The sequence below is a fragment of the Nothoprocta perdicaria genome, unplaced genomic scaffold, assembly GCF_003342845.1.
Source record: "Nothoprocta perdicaria isolate Ctin4 unplaced genomic scaffold, notPer1 scaffold_25, whole genome shotgun sequence".
Lineage (NCBI taxonomy): Eukaryota > Metazoa > Chordata > Aves > Tinamiformes > Tinamidae > Nothoprocta > Nothoprocta perdicaria.
Genome location: NW_020455477.1, coordinates 3,914,436 through 3,932,182, shown reverse-complemented (window position 1 = coordinate 3,932,182; position 17,747 = coordinate 3,914,436). Strand labels below are relative to the sequence as shown.

General features: G+C 41.1%; 1 long non-coding RNA gene across 1 annotated transcript; it reads right to left on the bottom strand.

The window, feature by feature from the left end:
* Positions 1–2,328: 2,328 nt before the first annotated feature.
* Positions 2,329–9,778, bottom strand: LOC112947925. Its single transcript, XR_003249501.1, has 4 exons — positions 9,731–9,778; positions 5,350–5,435; positions 3,625–3,740; positions 2,329–2,615 (listed from the first exon to the last, which is right to left on the bottom strand). It is a non-coding gene; the product is annotated as an uncharacterized LOC112947925 (long non-coding RNA).
* Between the last annotated feature and the right edge of the window lie 7,969 nt (positions 9,779–17,747).

The following is a 17,747-nucleotide window of genomic DNA, read 5'->3' as shown; positions in this document are numbered from 1 at the left end:
CAAGAGTGACTGTGCAGCAGGCACTTCACAGAATGATAATGTCATTCAGGGTCTGGCAAACTTGTCCTTCCTAATGCTATTTCATTTCATGCTTTCTGAGCTTGGTACACAATGTTTCTTTTCGTAAAATTTATTTCACTGTTCCTCTTAAAAGATGAAAAACACAGTGAAAGCTATACCTACAAATTATTAGAAAACACAAAATACAAGCAGACAATATGTTTATATTCAAATTGTGCCTAATTTTGAGCTTAATCATCCTCTCTTTAAACAAAAAGAACTCTCTTTCTAAAGTAGGCATTAATGCCTTTAATTTTGCTTTGATTTTATTTCTTTCTAGGTATAAGAACAAGCAGATTAAGTAACAGAAGGCTTTTTTTTTTTTTTTTAAGATCAATTTTCAACTTCCTGTATAAGGAAAAAAGATCAGTGCTGGTTCAGTGCCATTCATATCCCATATTCAAATCCAAACAAAATCCATTAACAAGAAAAGCATCATCAGGTTTCACCAAATCTGTCTTCCCTGCAGAGTTCGATTCATTCTTGAAAGGCAGATTTCACCCGAGTTACTCATTTGCTTATACTTGATCACTAGCTTATGCTTGTTCCATACAACCATGAAGATTTAACCATGCATGGAAACAAATTTAAAATGCTATATATTTCTAGGATACAACATCAAAGCCAAAAAAACCATACACGGTCATTTACTACAGCTAAGCCAGATCAATGGCTTGGGGTGTTGTGATGCTATCGTATTCAGTTGCACGTCTCCACCATACAAATCAATCCGTTTCTTTTCCTTTCGCAAAGCTTCCCTTTCAACTACTCAGTAATTCAGCTACTTCATTAGCCTCAATGAATTCCTTTTTAGTCTATTCTCAAAATAACGAAAAGCAATGACAAGATAAGGAATTCCTTTAAAAAGACATAGGCTGCATTTAGCCAGAAAGTGAGTTCAAAACAGATCAATTTTAGTAAAAATGAGCCCAGTTTATCTAGAAAAGTTGTAAGGAATGGTAGGGGCCAGGAGAGGGGATCAAAGATAATCTATCAGCCAACGAGTACTAGAAATTAATGTACTGACAGTTCTGCTCTTCCAGGGCATATTTGTCTGAAAAGAAGTTACTGATCATTACAACAGTTTTCAGCAAGGAAGATTTCACTCACTGCCTCGGTCCCTATCACTAAGCAGCAGCCAGAAAACCTACAGGTTCTCTCTGCGCTTCCCGTTACACCGGCATGGCCATCCCGGCCTTTACACCTGCACACCTGGCAGCCAAATGGGATGTGGATTTTTCATAAATCCCTGCAGTGCCAAAGAGCCTTTGCTTTTGCTGCGCAGTGTCACAGTGCTGGAGACCACGTTGGCAGCCCTAGGGCACGACCAGGGCTCTGCACACGGCAGCGATTATACTGTTAGATTTTATCTTTTACACAAGTCTAAATACATTTGGTGTTAAAGTATTCAAGTAAGATCTGGTGTTGCTTCAGTCAAGTATTTTACCATCTTCCAGAAATAAGTGGTTTAAAAAAAAAAAAAAAAAAAGCTTAAAACATCCCAGACACCTATTAAATAGGAATAACTCTCCAAAGTATTCAAGTTACTTTTGAAAAATGGGAAGTTGCAAATATTCCCACTGTATATGTTAACCACAAATTAATCTCTAGCTAGAATATTTTTAAACTACTCAGTTTAATGAATGTAAACCTAAATGAGCCTCTTCACTCACATTTACTCAAGAAAAGAATAATAATTTGGTAAATGCATTTGGGGATCTATGTTAATTCCCTAGCAGCGTAATGCTGCTCTTGTAAGAGCTCTTATTTGCAAATCTAAGTGAAGCGTTATTACTTTTCTTGTGAAGATCATTTTTCAACTGCATGGTATTTCCCATATGACATAATAATGTGCTTGCTGTTCACAAATATCCATACCACAGAATAAAATTCCAAGACAAAATAAATTTCAGCTTAGCTCATGAATATGATGAAAAATAAGAAAACAAGGGAGGATAAAGACAGCTATTTCCAAAGGAATACTATTCGTTTGAGCACATGATAATTAACAATAGAATGTCTGTGATTTCACGCTGTACAGTCGTTTAATGTTGTTAGAGAAGTAATTGAAGGAGCTTGGTTAATATAATAGCACACAGACGTGCAGTGCTGTTGCTGAGCATTTGTTTGCTGCTTCCGATAAGTCAATGCAAGGGAGCACTCTTAGGGCTGCTGAGCACTGTTTGGGGCCCAGCCACGAACCAAAAAACAAGCACATATGTACGCAACAATTTCTTTAGGCCTCTTACTAATACCAGATTCTATTAACTTGCTCAGTTACTCTTTATGGCACTGAATCTCCTTGAATATATCTTGTGCAGACTGCATCTCTTCCTTGTGGATTCAATAAAGCATATTAAGAACTTGAGATTACAGACACATTGCATGCACTTTGCAAAGCCCTGAGTATCTTCATCAGTAGTAAAGTACCAGGGAATGTCTGTAGGGCCATTATTTAATTTCAAACCTGGAGGATGCCATTCCTAACGCTGGGATTCTTGGAGCTCTTGCACATCTCCCCAGCCTCTCGGGCACACTGTCTTTCAGATGGCATCCTGACAATGCAGAACACCATTTCAGTTTCAGCAAAAGGAGGGATATTGCTCCCAACTTTAACTATGGATTAGACAACTGCATTCCCTCCCAACAGTTGAGATAACAAATTTCCCCTCACTTTCAACCCTCAGCCTACTGTGTACAGCACACTGGCACCACTGTGCTAGTGTAGGCAACATGACTGTGATAAATAAATTACATGATTTGGGTAACTTCATTTTGATAAGGAAACCTGCAGAAATTTCCCAGCTCTCAGAGACATAACGAAGGGCAGACATCTCTCTCTCTCCTACTTGCTACTCCATCCTTACATTTTTAGTTCATTTCTATAGCCACTACTTCAGTGTATGTGACATTTAAATATTTTGCAATTTAAATATCCAGATGAAAGAGCTCAGCTATACACCTCAGTTAAATGAGATCCATTTCTTGCTAGACTTTTTTTTCTCTCCTCTGATACTATTTAAGCCAAATCCAGTCATAGCAAATTTAAGTTAATTGAACATAGCTTCTCAGAGATTCTTCACAGATCTTGCAGTTACCATTTTCATTCTCTTTGGAAAATTTCACTTGCTTCCTGCATATGTGGTAGATGCATTTTATCCAAATGCATTTTTAATTTCCTTGATGAGTGTGCAACAAACATCCATAGAATTAGACTTTGCATAAGCCTATGTAAGTGTAATATAGAAGTAGAGAATATTACCTAAAATTAGACTGGCTGTTTCCATGGAAACAAGAGTGCAAACAGAAGTGTTACGTCTTGACTTAAAGTCAGAAGAAAGGGCATCTTTCTCTTTTTTTTTTTTGACAAAACAAATGGACTTAGCAGTTTACTGTTTATGGGATTTTTGCCTTCGGCATAGCTCTGAATCTCACTTTGCTCAGACAAAAATGAGTCACAAGATTTACTGCTATTTTTACATTTACATAAAAGGTAGAGGGTGCTACTCTTAATGATCAGTTTGATCTCCCAAATAATACAGACCAGAGTTTGACCAAACTTACCAACCATGGAAGATGAACTGCAGCCCACACATTGTTTCACTTGCACATTGTTGTCACTAGCCAAGGAGATGAGAACAACAAAAATCCACCATGTTCAGAGAAAATTCAGGAGAGGTCTGTTAAACCAAATTAATTTCTGAAATTGCTCTGTAAGACCCATTTTCCTTTTTTTTCCCTGCCACTGTTAGATGAACATTCCCCTATTCAGATACTCCTGAAAGCATCACCCCCAAACTGACATAGTGCTTGAGGCACCAACTACCAACTACTAGCCATGAAGCTCCCACCTGGAAAGCCCTCTCTTTAAACAACTACAGATCATATTAGCCCCTTTGATCACTGCAGTTCACCAAGAGCCCCAGGTCCTAGACACATGACTTCACATGTCACAGTGTTGGACTGTTGGCCTTTATGACATGACAGCTTTGACAGTTATTTTCTGTTAACTATTTTGACAATGATAACGCTGTAGAAGACTACAATACATGAAAAATGACCAGATACTTCTTTGATAGTCATCACTACCTTAAATGTTATTTACAGATTTCGCAACTAGCCAGTTGTAAATCCATTCAGCATGTGCCAGATGAATTTTATGCTGTTCTAATTTCATAGCCAAAATGCTGAAGAATAACAAATCAGGTCAAATCTTCAACAAAAAATAATTACATCAGTTGTATTGCCTTCATCAGCCAAACTTGTAATATAATGAGAACACACAGAACACAGATCCTTTCAGATGAATCCTTTCTGGGTGATCAGCAACGCAGTTATTTTTTATTATAGCCTTCTTTTAATCTTTTATTATCAAACCCTGTACGGACTATTCAAAAAGCCATACCAGGGATCAAAGACTCATTTTCCTCCCTACGTTGAGGCACTCACAAACAGCATAGCATGAGCTTTCCTCCAGTTCTGTGCTATTCTTCCAGAGTTCTGGAATAAGCAAAACGGATCAAGTGTCAGTCGCCTGCACAGATCTTCAGACGGCTCTCCTGAAGCTCTGTGATGCATGCGTGTTTGTTAGTGATTTCTAGTTCACCTTTTTTTTAGCCTCAGATACGGAATAATCAACACCTTCCTTTCCCACGCAACAAGAAATCTCAAACTGGATGAAAGCAGAGCTAGAATTCTTTTCCCCCTCCACCCCATATACTTACATTCTACATCATCCTTTGCTCTTTGATTACGTATTTCTTCTCACAGCACTGACATATCTAATCTGTTCTCTATATTTCTCAACCTCTTATTTTACACCTCATTGCCAGCTTTCCTCTTCTCATTTTTCACATCATCTTATGTATTTTTATAGATGCCTTTGTTTTTTCCAAAAGTGAAATTGTTGAGTTGCAAGCTAGTGGCTTTTGAAACATCTGATAAAACCAATCTTATTTCTCAATTATCTTTCACATCTGTTTAATTTCTTACCTAGCAAATCCATCCCCATCCCAACTCAAATATTAGCTTTCTGTGTCCTTCTGTGATGTGTGCACATGGATTAACTTACGCAAATTGCTAATTTGGATTCCTATGTGCAAAAAGAAAAGTTTCAATTATTTGTATAAAAGCTACTTCTTTTCAGCTCATTCTTTTCTGTCAAAGATAAAGATTAAATATTCAGTGTTTCTTAAATCTGAGGCAGTCTATAATATGTATTATCTTATTGCAAACATGTACAATTTCATCAGTGTAATAATTCCATCACCCATCTCCCATTTGACTTACCCCATGACAGCTTTGTATTCTGCAGCACATGTTAGAAAGGAGCTTGATAAACTGGATTATTCTAACTTCCCATGTGATATAATAGCCTGTAAAAAATAACAAAATACACTTCTTCAATTTGGCTATCAAGTCACAGGCTTTCAAGATTCAATGACTTTAATATAAAGTTGACTTTACATTTATGCAAATGCCACCTCCTCCACCCTCCACTTCCCCATACACAATATTTTCTCAGGTTATAATCTGTATGCTACTCATACCAGCTGCATTAGGGATCAGTAATGCCGAAGGTTAAACTTTCACTTATGAATAAAGGACATTGTTTTTGACACCCCTGCAAAGGCAAAAGAAAACTGAAAGGTAACAATTCAAAATGAAGCATTTTTAGACATATAAAAGCAACCTTAGGAGGACTACTGAAATTACTCTATACATAGGTTTGTGCCGCTTTATAAGCCTTTCAGATGAAACAGATTCTTCTTACAGAACACAGTTGGCCCCACATAGAGAGGTCTTGTACTAAACATTAGACAGGTAGAGAGGCATAAATCTTCTGAAGTCTCTGGAAGCGTTATAGCTGCTTAAAATTGTGATAAAAGTTATTTCAATCCCATTAAGCTAGATTTTGTAACCTTTTATTTATATATTTTGAAAAGAAAAAAATCTTAGCCTGCTTTATTTCTTCTCAACTGGGGAAGCAAGTTCTGCAAACTAATCCAAAAATATACTGACAGCTTGTGGTACTAATACAAGTATTTGTACAGGAGCTTCTCCTCATACAGCTCCATCTGCTGTGACATCTCCACTTTGAGTTTATGTCATTAAAGTTCACAGCTTTATAACACAACCTGTACATTTAATTCCTTTATGTTTTCCCCTGTAGATTATCCAAACACACCAATAAACTAATGTCTTTTGAGGGAGTACTTCTAAGGCATGATTTCTCTTTGCATCACTTTTTACTTTCCTACCATAATTGGCTCAGTATTTTATGACTTTTCCATACTATTTTAACTGGCAAAGACTGCAGTCTGTGCCACAGATTAGGAGAAGGAACAAACAAAGAAAAGAACCTGTGAAACAGAGTCTGTGAAAAGAGAGAAACAGAGACCAGAGTGCAAACAGGGAACTGGAGAGCAGATACCCCCGTTCTCCCCCTGCAACCTGAGCAGCTGTGGGAGACCTGCAAGGTAGGACTCATCTTCAGAGGAGATGCAAGGTGTGGGTCCATTTCTCCGATGTCTCATGAGAAACAGGATGTCACCTTGGGCAGTTTAAATTCTTAAGACTTGCACAAATAATGTCATAACAAAATTGAATTACTCCCTATAATGGGGATATAAGTTTCATATTCCATACATTGCTTTTCTAAGCAAGAGCCACCATTGCCCAAGGAGGCCAAACACATTTCCACGGCCATACAATGTACTCCTAAAAGACTAAAATCATGCAACATTTTATAGTTTTCCACAAAATCAAAAGTACAAGATATATATGCAAACACATAGTACCTGCAAAATTCATATTGGAGGAAAAAAAGGGGAGGGATTTGCAATGACCCCTAAAGCTTTTCATTCTTGTTATTATGCATCATTTTTCATTGCTAAAATTATACTTCAGAAAAAGAATAAAAGGTAAAGCAAAAGCTGCCTAAACATAAGAAAGTGGGAAATACTATTACTTGTAACAAACAATTACCAGCTGATGAATTAAGGATTTGGACTAAAATACAAAAGAAAATCGACCAAAAAGCCCAGAAAACCCAGCCCTTGTCGCTGGGCCCGCTGCGCAGACACTGTGTCTGGAGCTGAGGAGCACAGAGCCTGCAAGCCTTGCAAGAAGTCAGCCCCTCTCCCACGCCAGGGCCCAGGATAACAGGATCAGGCAGCTCTGGAAGCAGGGATGACTCAGGGGTGCTCTTTCGCTAGCAGAAATGTGAATTTGCCATCCCGCTTCGCTGCCTGCGCAGGGCCAGGGGAACTGAATGTGACAGGGCACGGCAGAAGGGTGCCTCTGCTTGGCAGTATTTAAAAGTAAGAGAAGTGGATAATGTTGATGCTTTACAACCATAGACACATTTTTCCATAAATAAGCTTTACAGAGCAAGCAGCCAAATGCAATGAGGCTTGTTTCAGAGGAGGAGAAAGCAGGATGAGGCACCCGCTTGCAGAAGCCCAGTTTTACCTGCCTTCTGCAAAAGGCACAAAGCACCTTGCACAGACCCTGTTCACCATCACTGACCTTGCGTTCGTACTTCTCATCACAGCACATTTCTCCTTGCAGCACAAGTTTGCCACATCCCACAGAAGAGCAGCCTTTCCACCTACTCATTCTGACATTTTAATAAAACGCAGTGATGGGTGAGAGTCTCAGACAAGTTGGGAGGTTTGTGCTGTGCTGCAGCTGTCCTTATTAAAATCTGCTGCAAAACATAACCTCCACTTGGCATTCAAAGTCTTGACATTTGCTTTCCTTTTGCACCACAACAAAACAGCCCTTTCACTTTCTTTGTCCAAGAGCAGCAAAGCCACTTCTCCGGTAACTCAGCTAGGCAATGGATAGTGCTCCCAAGCTGCAGTACTGCCACGTATTCGTCTCTATGAACAGATATTTACTGGGGAAAAAATGGGCAGGAGAAAAAAAAAATAAATCACAAAATTGCTACCTGGCTTATGATAGTGGAGCAAAAATCCCAGGGCTTTTGGATCCTGTTTTATTGCCATTATATACAATAACAAAATTGAGCTAGCAGTCTAAGCAACAAGCAGAGGTGCCGATATTTTGTCTTTATTACGACTTTACACGTGGTATTAAATGAAAGAAACTGCCTCTTTGCAGTGACAGTTCCTAGACTGGAACTTTCCCTACAAAAAGAAAGATTTTACGCTCTCCCTGTGGAAATACAGTGCAACTGCTTTCTTTTTTGCACTTTCTTTCTCCCCTACCTCCCCTTTCTTTTTTGATACAGGAGAAATCCTAACTGGAAGCTTATTCATCCTTGGGTACTGAAAGCACAGAGATTTCTGAAGCAAGGCTGGCGACAGCGCCAACCTCCCTTGAAAGGGAAAGTTACAGTGATAAAAATGAGTAATGTGGAAAACAGAAACGTCTCTCTCCCCCCTTCAGCTGTTTTGCTGGCATAAACAGCTGCAGCCTATACAGTTCCTGAGGCAAAGGCAGGACGGTCCCTTTGGCGATGCCACGCAAGCTTGCAGGCTTACGCGTGCGGTGTCCAGGAGGGAGGCGAAGCGGCTGAAGTGCAGGCAGGCAGGGAGGAGCAGCGGCCGCAGGGCCCGCCCTGGGCGGCAGGGCCTGGAGCCGCGGGCGCTGCGGCCGCCCCGAGCCGCCCGGCCTCTGCCCACAGCGCGAGGAGGCCGCGGGCCGGCCTTTCGCTGCCCTCCTTACGGGCGAGGGAGGAAAGGAGCATAATTTACCATCCATCACGCTCTTGTTTACAGTTCAGGCAATGCAACATGACAGGAACATTAATTTTGCGAGTACCACAGGCTCACTCCCATGTTATCTACAGTGCATACTTCTCTTCACACTTTGGGAGGTGCGTGTCAGCTTCCCCCAGACAAAATAAAAAACGGATTGGCAGGGAGAAGCCTCCTGCAGCCCTGCTGCAGAGCAATGGTGCGACCAGGCAGCCGGCACTAGTTTTCTTCCCACTACTTGGGCTCCATTTCCTCCCACCCGCAGGCCACAGCTGGAGCGGACACAGCCACCCACATCGCCCCCGAGCCCCTCGGCTCCCACACGGCTACTCTTCCACCCCAAATGACCTTCATGGCCTGGCCTCGCTTCCTGGTTGCTGGAGGTCTCCAATGGAGTCACCGTTGGCCGCATTGGCCAAACGCCTTGGCAGGGCTCTCAGCAGATGTAACTGCATCCCACAACACGAGCCCTGAGGAGCTCAGGAGGAACAAAGGCAGAGCAAACATGTCGGTGCAGCATTTCTGTGTGTTCATTAAGTCTCACTACAGACCTCAGGAAAGATATTCACAGACTGACAGTGAAAACAGAATGTAAACGTTGTCTGCAGCTACAGCACAGAGCCCCAGTTCACCACAGCTATCATTAAGAGACAGGCAGACTAGCAGAGTCCAAATCTGCTACAGCTCTACACTGCTAAAGACATCAGACACTTGGTTGGTTTAGCATGAATAAAACACGAATGGAAGCTCTTTCACACCAGTTTACTCATCCCAGAGCAGAAATGCTTCATTCTCCTTTTTTTGCTGAATTATTCTGGAGTAGTTTGCAATAATAATATTTTCCTTCAGTCACATCTCTGAGTACGTGACACTTATCATCTAGACTAAAATATAGCAATTTAATTAAGAGCAAGAGAGGACAAGGCCGGAGTTTCCTCACTGACCTCCAATCCGTGAGGAGTCCAGCGCAGAGGCAGCCACAGGACCCCGTGCCCGGCGCCTCCTCCCGCAGCAACCTGGGCTTGCAAAGGAGAAAAATCAGATGATGGAAAAGACTGCCTATGTTTTAAAACATATCTTCACATTTTTTTCCTTGTGAATTTCTGTTTCTCATGGATCTGCTAACATGAAAAATCTATTTTAGCTTGGTTTTGACTCCTGTGTGTTGTATAGCAACTCACCTTACGGAGGGCTGTATGGAATTATTGCTCTGTAAAATAAGAACAATACTGTTCCAGCCAGGGTCCTTATTATATTCTCTTATTTTCAAGAGTTATCCGGTTCTTACTGCATTAAATCAACACTTATCTGAAATATTGTGAGGGTCATTTCATTAAAGCATTTTTATGCAGTTTTACCCAGTCGTTTGTCAATATTTAGTCACAAAGTAAAGTTTGCATTGCTAATTCTTTATCACAAAGTTAAGATGACAATTTGCAAACCAAAGGTCTCACACCTACATACTCTCTTTCCAAAACAGTTAAGAAAAGAACACCTAAATAATAATCCCTGTACAGAAAAGCCTTATAATATTGTTTCCTGATGCTTCACTAAAAAAGATACAAAGACACAGAGCAAACCCAGCTTATTGCTCACCAGCAGGGAAAAAACATTGTGCAACTTCCATTTCCATTAAAAAAAATAAGGAGACAGAATTTGCCAAGTGGAAAACCATAAAATCAGTAGACAAGGAAAAAAGTTGTATCTTCAAGCTTTTGAAAAGATACTACACAAAAGTAAATTTTTTAGAATCCCCAGCCTGCGAAAGCTTCAGTTACTTGTTGGGTCAGGGACAGGCGTTTCGAGGTCCCCACTTCGAGGACCCGCTCCTAGCCCTGCAGCGACCAGTAGCTGCACTGTAGCAAGCTTAGTGGGCAAGGCGGTTCAGAGCTGGACTGCACTCACAGTTAGAAAATAAGAAACTTAATACATATGCATATTACAGTATTGAGTTTATATTTATTGCCTCCTTATGAATTTCATAGCACATTTGTCCTAATTACAACTCCAGTATTCTGTGCACACTTATCACAGGAGAAATAAAGGCTAGAGTTCACAAATGGTGCCACTTAAATACAAACCACCCAACTTAGAACGAAGTTGTGATCCGACCTTGCGGATATTATCATGTTTTGCAGCACCACCCGAGCAGAGCTGCCTGCCGGGCTGTGAGCAGCCTGTGCCCGCAAGGATCCCCCGGGAAAGCGGCGGTGCCTGCGCCTGTCAGCGCTGCCGGGTGGCTGCTGCCCACGGTCCGCTGCATCCGGCTCCATCACTAATCACCATCACATCAACCTCACCACTAACTTCAGTTTAAAAGCTGCAGCATGGAGCAGCAAAGCACCCTGGTCTGGTCCACTGAGAGGCCAGGAAGGCGACTTACAGGGAGGAGGGCTCTTGTCACAAGTGCCCACACCTGCTCACCCACCTAGGGACAAAAGACAAGTCCATGTGCGGTGTCTGGGGAGCATTTGTGGCTCAGCTCTTGCTTACTGCTGACAGCTTTTGAATAAGTGTATTTGGGAAATGTGCAAAGCGCTTGAAAAAAGGAGACTACAATTCATTACATACATTTATGAATTATTGCTTGGCTGTAATCAAAGTTTTTATTGTTGCTGTTTAAAAAACAGAAACAAAACAAACCTCACTACGTTTTGGGTCTCCCTTCCTTGTTTTATACTCCCTATGTTTTCGTTTGTTTGTTTTAAACAGAACATGCCTAGCGCTGGCCAGGTAGCAAGCTGTGAAATGAGTAGTAAAATGGGAAACGGGACACGAGTATTGCTGGAGCAGCCAAAGCAGATTAGATCTGCTGTGTACGACTCCTCATGAATAAAAAGAAAGGTTCAGTATAATTCATAGTAAGAGGTAAATAAGTGGTCCTGAGGCTTTGGCCATGTGGGTAAGACAACGCTACTCTAAAACTATTAAATATTAGAATAGTCCCTCTATAATCACTGCTAAAAAAAGGCATGCTTTAATATCTCCCCAAAGAAGGCGGAGATGAACTCCAAGATCAAGTAGATAGTTTGCTTAAAAACATCAACCAGGGTATTTAAAGCAGCCAACAATAAAGGCTGACAAGAAATGTGTAATGGCTATTGCCTCAGTGACACTCATGAATAAGTTAACAGTAAGGTAAATCAGTACACAAAAGTCAGCAGCCACCTCACTATTCTGTGAATGAAAATTTCAGATTTACTAACAGCATATTACTATACATTGATTATATGAGTAGATGACTATTTCTTGACTCAACACCAACCTAATCCACTAGCAAACATGTGACATTGCTCTAGTCCTAAAACTGGAACCAAATTTATTTATAACATTTGACAATTATTTCCACTGATATTTCAGCCTTCCAAAGGGAAGGATGCTGTTTAGGGATGCTGTTAACCTATATACTTGAATGATTACTCCAAAATAAATAACTCTACTTACCAGATGGTCTATCCATTTAACAACATAATAGTACTGAATGCATCTAAAATGCCACTTCAACTGGTAAGTGCAATATGTGTTCAACATGCCAATTTCTCTTGCTTTGCTGCTGGAATAAAAAATATCCACCTTTCCAAGTTTTGGAACACATTAAAAACAAATCCACCCACACATGCTTTATTCATAAACCTTAACTAGCCCAAATCTTTCCCTCGACAACGTATCCTGCTGCCCCACGTGGGCTGCAGCTTTCCATCCGCTAATGGTGTGGAAGGAGTGCCAGGAGAGGGGGGCCTTGGAGGCCTTTCCTTGCCTAACTTCTTGATCCCTTTCAGAGAGGGAAAGCTGTTTGCTTCTTGCAACAGGAGTCTCATTTCAGCCAGCCCAGGATGCAGAGTCACAATTCAGTCAAAAATGCAATTAGGGAAAGGGAAAAAACAACAAACAAACAAACACACACAACATCTCATATCATCAATAAATTGTCTGGGTTCAGTGTGATTTGATTACTTATCATAGACACCTCTAAAGACAGAAACTAGGCAAGTTACCTAGACCAGGAGTAACAAACTGAGAATCAGGAAATTTTTAAGCTGATGGGAAACATTCATATGTAAGACATACTTCATATTAGCAGCATAAATAATTTGGCTAAGAAAGGAGCAAGGCTCTTAGAACAGTAGATTCGATAAATCTGCTTGGGCTCATGAATGCACATGCATACACAGCTTAAAAACAACCTTCACCGAGAGGGGACCCTAAAGCCACCATCACTGCAAGTCCCCGGACCACAAGGGCAGTGAGCAGCCCTTAGCTCCTCTGCTGCTCAGATAGGGCCAGCAACAGCAGGCAAAGCAGCAGCGCTTGCTCCACGCTCTCTCCTCAATCTAATGTGCAATAGCAGTAGGTGACTGCACGGGCAGTGACCATATATGTGTGTCTGTACATTATATAAACACTTCTAAATACCATAAAGGACTAGCAAATATTTTTTTAAATAAAGAATGCCCTGGGAAGCACCCATACTTTCCTAGTAAAACTAGCCCATGGGACATGGCCAGAAGAAATGCGCTTCCTTGATCAGCTTGAGCTTTGCAGAGCAAGGACCACCTTGAGGAAGGAGGCAAGGCAAGAGCCCCAGTGAGCTGGCACAAGGAGCAGCTGGGCTCTGCAGCCGGCAGCTCCGACGGCAGCGCTGGCTCCCGGGAAAGCCGCTTGCCCTCAGCTGCTCCCCGCAAGCGCCACTCCAACCTGCGCCTGCTATCCACGAGCAGACACACGATCTTCAACCCATGGTATGAACTCAATAAATAGGGGTATCCCTTCCAATTTTAATGAGGGGAGAGAAAGCAGGGATATAGGACAAAGTGAGCTGGGAAAGGAAACCAGCAAAAAGTAACTTTAGGTGGAAAACACTGAGAATCACCAAGCGAATACAGCACTGCTGGGGCATCTCTGGAAGAACAGCCTGTGCTATCTTCCCAATGTGTAAATAATTCCTTATCTGCTTTTCCTCCAAGGTGTTTTGCTGAACATCGCGTAGAGCCTCAATTCCTGCTGAACTCCAATATTAGTGTGAAATATGGTTGGAAAACACAAACTACAACAAATTTTAAATTACCAAGTAAGATTTTTGGTGGTAATCAGGATCTAGGGGAGATTTCTTATTTTATGCTAAAATTGCTTTTAAAATTGCATTTCCTTGGTATGCAATGTAATTTCTCTTAAAAAAATCCTACTCACAAAAAATCATGTGAATTATTACAGAATATTGGTAGGCAATTAAGTTCTGAATGGAAAATCGGAATGAAATTATGTCAGTTAATGGGCATATCAAAAGCAGACATAATTATGATCCTCTTACTAGAAATATTTTCCTTAAATGTAGCACAAGAATATTGTGAAATGCAGCAAAAGTCAAAAACAGTCGAGAAAAATGGATACGACCAGACTTTCCATCACATATGATAGGGAGAGGGTAGAATCATTTATCCACTTTTCCACTAGAAGTGGGGAACTGTATTGAACTGTTTGGGACCAGGTTCAAAACAAATGGGGGTGATTTTTCACTCAGTGGATAGTTGGGCAGCCCTTCAAAAAAATCAGAAGTTTCTGCAAAGTGAAAAATATACAAAAGAACAAGTCTGAATGTTAAATATGGAACAAGGCCAGAGAAACATATTTCTGTGGGCATAAAAGTAGGACACCTCCTTCACTGGGCTTGAAATATAGGTAAAATATTCAACAAAAGTAAGAGCATTGTAGTCAAAGTCATTGACTTCTATGCATTCATATTAATTTAGGAATTAAACATTTTTTATGGAAAACATAATAGATATTAACACAATTCATGTAGTCTTCACTTTCAGTAATACTTTTAGCATAGATTTCCCATGGCTAACAGTGAACTGCAACAGCTGTCCTGTTCTCACATTATTCCCTATTTCCATGGTCAGGGTTGAGAGCTACAGACTTTCGATCTGACACAATAAAACTGTTGCCGTAGTTGAGTTTAATTTTCTTGAATTAAATGAGTCCTATCGCAGCCTGGAAAAGGAACCCCTTCCTGGGGACGTTGGTGGTGCTGCTCTTTCCCGTGGTGAGGAATCCTTGCAGGCAGGGGCTGTTTAATTCTGCCACACTGCAGCCTTTGGGTCACGGGCTATCTGTACTTAGACTAAAACTATACTCGAGTGCCCTAACACACAAAAGATACCCAGCAAGCTGGTGGTGGGTTCCACAATTTCAGCTACATCAGTGGAAGCCGATGCTGCTCTTTCTTTAATCTAACTCATCAAGAAGTTTAACTCTGCAACAAGAAGAATTTCAGCCATACCACCATGGCACGTGCTCCTCCAGGCCAGTCCTTGGCCTGTCACACATGCACTGATCCTCTTGCCCATTGGTTGCTATTGATCACACGGAAAAGAAACCTTAACTCCTATCAGCATTTGCACTCTGCCTGCACACACACTTTCATACAGGTCCCCTTTGCAGTCTGCAAAAGCTGGTGCTGAATCTTTCTAGCAAACTTGTCCCCTAAAACCAAACTCCACAAACAAAATAAAGAGACTTCAGAGGACTTCCTCGTTTAGCTGAGCTGTTCACCAGGCAGGGCTGACCTGCAGCCGGGCAGCCTTCCCTGCTCCATAGAGCTCCTGTTCGTTATGTCCCCACAAAGAACTAGGAGCAAACTGAACATTAGAGCACATAGTTTTATATCTCAACAGGGACTTCTCTCTAGGATCCAGGACAGCATTCCTCTGCAAAAGTAATCCAAGCTTTCATTTTTTTCAAACAGCTTAAATAGGCCCCTAATTTTTGTGGGTATACATTGGATTTTATATGGGAGAAGCCTAGAGAACCAGTGATGCCAGAAGTGTGGCTACTTACTTTAGTTGCATTGATGAGGTTTAAGAAATCCAAGCAGACTTTTCAATCCTGGCTCTTCCCTTTAATACACAATTTGCCTCTAACTCAGACTCCAGCGAGACCGCTCTAAGGAAGGATTTAGTAGCACATCAGCCTCTTGCCATATTCATTGCCCTTCAGAGTGCAGTAGAAAAATAGTAGTGTCATATCTAGAAACTGAGTTGCTTGATTTATCCCTCCTTTCTATTTTCCCAGAGTTTGAGGATTTATGTCCTCATCATCTTACATTTGTTCCTACTAACGATGCAGTCTCAAGCTATTTCCCAGAACATTGCTACTCCCTTTACTGTTTTCAATATCAAGCTATAATGACTTAATTCCACCCACACCATGCAATTTCTCCAAGGTCCCATCTCTGCTAAGACCAAATCTACCAATACATATTAGTTCTAAGAAGTTAGTATTATATAAACTTAAATTGGAGAATATGGAAGTCTTTAAGATATGACAAGTCCTACGGAGGAAAGAATACCCTAAGTATTCATCACTGTGGTTCCTGCAGTTGAATGGGAAAGTGAGGAACCTTTTTTCTCTGCACAAGCAATCAGCATCGGTTCCAAATCCATCTTGTATCAGAACCTTTAACCTGCATCATTTGTAAATGTCCTAAAGAGCTGCTGCAACCAGCAGTGACTACCCATTGTGTATGGTGGAAAAGAGATATGGAAGAGCCGTGACTCAGTCAGGGTGCTCTGAACTCCCCAAGGGCCATTTTATGCCTATGGGTTTCACCATCACCACGCTCCAGGGCGGCACAAAAAGGCCGGCAGTCCCCGAGAGACTGCTAACTGCTTCAAAGTGCCTTTTTTTCCTTTTAAACATATGGATCCTACAAGAGAAGCATTCAAGGTTATTGTGTCTGTGAAGTACTTTCTATGGAAACAGCCATCCTTGGGTCAATGCCAAGAAAATATTGCAAACAAGAAAAAAAATAAAACAACACAACAACAACAACAAAAACCCACAACATTGAATAAGGTAATTCAGCCTCTTCTACTACTGACCAAACCATTATTTCCCTAAACCATGTTTTTATTCCAGTTGATCTAGGAAAAAAAATAGAAATAACTCTATATCTACAGATTAGAACAGCAGTCGCTCTTCCTCATAGAAGGATCTGTGACCCTCTTCATCTTCTAATCTGTGTCTCAAGAACTGACAATTTTTTTTTTTTTCCTGTGAACATACTAAATCAAGTATCCCAAATGGTCAGCTCTATCCTGAGTCTGGATCATGAAAAAAAAAATACTCTGATACATCTTGCCAGGGTTACAAGCACGTGGTCAAACCTGTTATGCTGCAAGCCTGCTTCTAGGTATTACCTTTAAACCGCTTTTCTGGAGCACTGTCTTAAGCTTTCGCATCCCGTCAGAGGCGCTAGGTTTTGTGACCCAATAGTGAGAAAGAGCCTGACAGAGGCAGGGCTGTGCAGGACACAGCTCCTCCACCTCTTGCTGGGCATGGCCAAAGCCCCACGGACCTCAAAGACAGGTAACTGAACAGCCACGATACAGAGGGAGCAGAGAGGGGAAGCAAACAGGCATAGAGTTCACATGATTTGTATGCAGGTGGTACCAAGACGTGGATTCTGAACTTCGCCAACAGCCCTTTTTCTAAGCTCTCCTCTTTTCTCACAACTGTTGACCAAATTCTTCACAAATACTTTAATCAGTTCTCTCTACTGACATATGCTGACTTTTTTCCAAGGTAGTTTGGAACAGACTTTCGTATTATTATTTTTTAATTACTGAAGATATAAGTCCAAACCATCTTGCAGTGACTTCATAGTCAAGTATAAACCAGGAAAAACACTGCCAAGAACAACACGATGTAGAATTAGTAACACCTGAAATGGCAACATGCTCTTTTATATGACTTATGGCTGCTGTACAATATATAATGTAGAAATTCAAAAGGTTTGAAGCTGGAGAACTGATTTGCCACATCTAACCTACAGAATGCAGTGGTGGCTCCATTTATTTGGGTGCTTTTGAAAAAGAAGAATCAACTGAGATTGATGAAACAGTTACAGAGTTTTATAACCAGCATAGGGCGAGCCATTTATTTAATTTCAATTGCGGAGAA